Genomic DNA, 4049 nt, shown 5'->3' with positions numbered 1-4049 from the left:
AATTCTCTAAAGGAAATGCGTCTACTAACATTAGCTAGACGAAACTCTAGATTCTCCCTACTCTCAACTTTGGTGACTTTCAAAGAACTCAAAAATTCCAAGGTAAGGAAGGGGTATGTCAACTCTTTTGATTCAAACAACTTCTCTAACCCCATGGCTTTGAAAAAGGCTCTAGTTTGCTCAAGAACACCCAATTTTTCTAAGGTATCCTCACATATAAATTTGGTGGATTGAATTGATTTCCTAGCAAACTTGGCAAAAGTATTTCTATGGGTTTCGGAAATAAAAGTTACCTCCGGATAATGCAAAAGTTGATCAATTTCCGGAGTAGAAGGTGTTGTTGCTCCCATAGAAGGTTGTTGTTGTTGTTGCACTTCCAAGTTTGGTGTTGCTACCACCATAGCCAATGCTTTCTTTGTTTGAAGAGCCTTTTGCCTTTGTGAGAGTGCCTTAGCCTTTGGTGCCTTTGTTGCCTTTGTTGCTCCCTTAGTCCTTGCCATTGATGAACTAACCAAGAAAAGAATGGAAAATCTTCAATTTGTAGTATACCCAAATCGATTTAAAGGTGAAAGGCTTTGCCTTTATGAATTCAAAAATCGACTCAAAGGTTGAAGATTTTGTGCTTGGTTTTGATTTTTATTAAAGAAGGAGTGATTGATTTGTTGTTAGAAGGATGATTTGATTTGTTTTTGGTGAATGTAGTTGAGGGATTTTGTTTTTGTGATGGGGAGGATGAGGGTTTTGATGTTGTGGGTAGTGTTTATGAATGAATGAATGAATGAAGGAAGGTGGGAGGGATTTTATAAAGACCGAAATTTTCGAACTGTAGGGGCAATCCGTGCGGATTCTGCCCAATCCATGCGGATTCTGTTCTTTCTGGGTTTTATAAAACTCGCCTAAAGACGGGCGGATTCCGTGGAATACGCTCGGATTTGCTTGATACGGGACGGGCGGATTTGCCTGAAGACGGACGGATTTCAGTCCAGGAAATTTTTCTTGTTTTCCTCAGCAGAGAAGACGGGCGTCTTCAGTCCAGGACGGACGGATTTGCAGAGACGGGCGGATTGCTGTTCAGGACGCCCGGATTCTCTTACAGTCAAAAATCTTCCAAAATCTCAGCTTATAAAGTCGTGCGTCTTCAACCCAGTACGCTCGGATTACTGAAGACGGGCGGATTCTCTGGAATCCGTTCGGATTCGACCCCTCGTACCCGGATTCAGTTCCATCCGTGCACAATGCATATCCCTTACCATTCTTCCATTCTTCTTCAAATCTTGTGTTCTTCATTGTGAGGGCACTAAGGCATGGATAGCCTAGGCAATTGCCATCCCCACACTAAGCTAGAGCACTACACATCAATTGAAATTGTTAGTCCCTCCCTCACTTCTCTCAAACATGACAATTATCTTGATCAAAGTAAATAAAAATCCAAAGATGACAAAAAATGCAATACAAGAATTGAAATGTAAGTTAGGGAGTTAGAAATATTTACAAGTGGTGGTTTAGGGAGGACTCTACCAAACTCTCATTCTTGATGAGATGTCAAGGGGGCATGTCCAAGGTGTTGTTGATGTTGCTCAACACCTTGAAAAAGTAATCGAAAGCTTGTTCATTATCATGGTAGAGGTCTTCAATCGACCTTGGCCCTTGTTGTCGGTCTTGATCGATGGCATTACCAATGTAGGGATTAAAAATACCTTCAAATTCGTTGTCCCAAAGACCACAAACTTCATTAAGTTGATCATTGAAAATCTCTTGATTTGATGGAGACAACTCTCCCAATTTCTTCTCTTGGCCAATGAGGCCATTTTCTTCTTCCTTGATTGATTTTGATGACTTTTGCAAGCTCTCCTTGTCACAATTCATTTGCTCTTTGAATGGAGCATCTTCAATTTTCTTCTTCCATTGGAGTTCCGATTTCTTCCTTTCATGCTTTCGGCTATAATGATCAATCATGAAACATGGTTCATGCAAATGAGGAGCTCTCATAGTCTTGTCAAGATTAAAAGTTATGCTTTCATCTCCCACTTCTAGAGTGAGCTCACCATGTTTCACATTAATCACCGCACCCGCGGTGTGTAGGAAAGGTCTTCCTAGAATGATTGGAATGTTGGAATCTTCCTTCATATCAACAATGACAAAGTCCACCGGGATGAAAAACTTCCCAATTCGTACGGGGACATCTTCCCATATCCCTAATGGTGTCTTCGTCGATCTATCGGCCATTTGGAGTGTGATATTGGTGCATTTAAGCTCTCCCATCCCCAACTTTTTGCTTACCGAGTACGGCATGACACTCACACTAGCCCCTAGATCACATAAGGCTTTGTTGATCGTCGTGTCGCCAATGGTACGCGGTATTGAGAAGCTTCCCGGATCCTTTAACTTTGGAGGTGAACTCCTTTGAAGTATTGCACTACTCACCTTAGTGAAGGCGATAGTCTCAAGCTTCCGGCACGTGATTTATTAATTCCGTGAAAGGAATTGAGACTTCCAAATTCTTCACAATTTCCATGAACTTTCCAAGTTGATCATCAAATTTGGGCTTGGCTTGACGACTTGGAAAAGGAAGTCTAATCACAATGGGCTCCTTCTCCTTGACCTTGTCTTCATTTTTCTTTGAACTTTCTTCTTTTGATGATTCTCCATCTTTGGAGCTTTGCACAATTTCTTCCTTTTCACTAGCTTCCACAACTTCATCCTCAACTTGCTTCCTTGGTGCTTCATACCTTGTACCACTTCTCACGTGAATGGCACTAACCGTTTCATGTCTAGGGGGATTACTTTGAGGTGGTAATTGCCCCTTTTGTCTTTGTGAGCTTGAAGATGCTAGTTGAGTCAATTGTGTTTCCAACATCTTGGTGTGAGCTAGGATGTTGTTGATGGTGGTTTCCTTTGCTTGGCTATCTTTTTGCATTTGAGTGAAAAATTCTTGTTGATTGTTTTGCATTTGGAGGACCGCTTTTTGGACATCAAAACCTTGGTCCTTTTTGTGATTGTATGGATTTTGATTTTGGTAACCTTGGTTTTGATTGAAAAAGGGTCTTTGATTTTGGTTTCTCATGGGTGGTGGAGTGTATGTTGTTTGAGGGTTTTGAACATTTTGGCTTTTGTATGAGAGATTTGGATGGAGTTTGGTGTTTTCTTTGTAATAGTTAGAATAAGGGGTACCACTCTTGTATGCTTGGAAAGCATTCACTTGTTCATTTGTTCCCCTACATTCAGCTTGGTCATGTCCCAAAGTTCCACAATTCTCACATATCCTACTTGGGATTGATGAGGATGCCGTCATGGCATTAACATGATGCTTTGATGATTTTGAGTTTTCTTCAAGTCTAGCCATAGCTTGTTCAAACTTCAAGTTGATTGTGTCAATGTGAGCACTATGTTGAGCACCCAATTGAGTAACGGAGTCCACTTCATGCTTTCCTCCTCTAGTAGCCTTGCGAGGTCTACTATATTGTGAGTTATGGACCGCCATTTCCTCAATCTTGTTCCATGTTTGATTGTCATCAACTTCGGTGAACATTCCATTTGATCCCATGTTGAGAATGTTCCTAGAATCCTCATATAAACCATTCCAAAATTGTTGTACCAAGAACCATTCGCTAAGTCCATGGTGAGGACATGAGCGACAAATTCCCTTGAACCGCTCCCAAGCTTCATACAAAGATTCTTCATCCCTTTGCTTAAAACCCGTGATTTGAGCTCTTAGCATGTTAGTCTTCTCCGGTGGGTAGAATTTTTTGTAGAAAGCTAGAGCCAACTTCTTCCAAGAATCTATTCCGAGGGTGGCCTTATCAAGGCCCTTCAACCATTGCTTTGCGGTGCCGATTAGAGAAAAAAGAAATAAGACCCATCTAATTTGGTCTTGAGTCACACCCGTTTGAGAGATTGCATCACAATAGTCGCAAAAGGTTTCCATATGAGAATGAGGGTCTTCACTAGGCATCCCCCCAAATTGGCTCCTCTCAACTAATTGGATGAAGGCGGACTTGGCAATAAAATTTCCGGTTAGATGTTGCGGTGTAGGAGTACCATTTGGTAGA

The 4049-nt window shown here is 41.4% G+C and overlaps 1 non-coding gene across 1 annotated transcript; it reads left to right on the top strand.

Moving 5' to 3' along the window:
* The first annotated feature begins 3611 nt into the window (after positions 1-3611).
* On the top strand, positions 3612-3718 carry LOC141625923 (small nucleolar RNA R71). Its single transcript, XR_012535665.1, has one exon. It is a non-coding gene; the product is annotated as a small nucleolar RNA R71 (small nucleolar RNA).
* Positions 3719-4049: the final 331 nt, after the last annotated feature.

The sequence above is a fragment of the Silene latifolia genome, chromosome X (genome assembly GCF_048544455.1).
Source record: "Silene latifolia isolate original U9 population chromosome X, ASM4854445v1, whole genome shotgun sequence".
Taxonomy (NCBI): Eukaryota; Viridiplantae; Streptophyta; class Magnoliopsida; order Caryophyllales; family Caryophyllaceae; genus Silene; species Silene latifolia.
The sequence above is the reverse complement of the archived record's forward strand: the minus strand, read 5'-3'. Positions and strand labels throughout refer to the sequence as shown.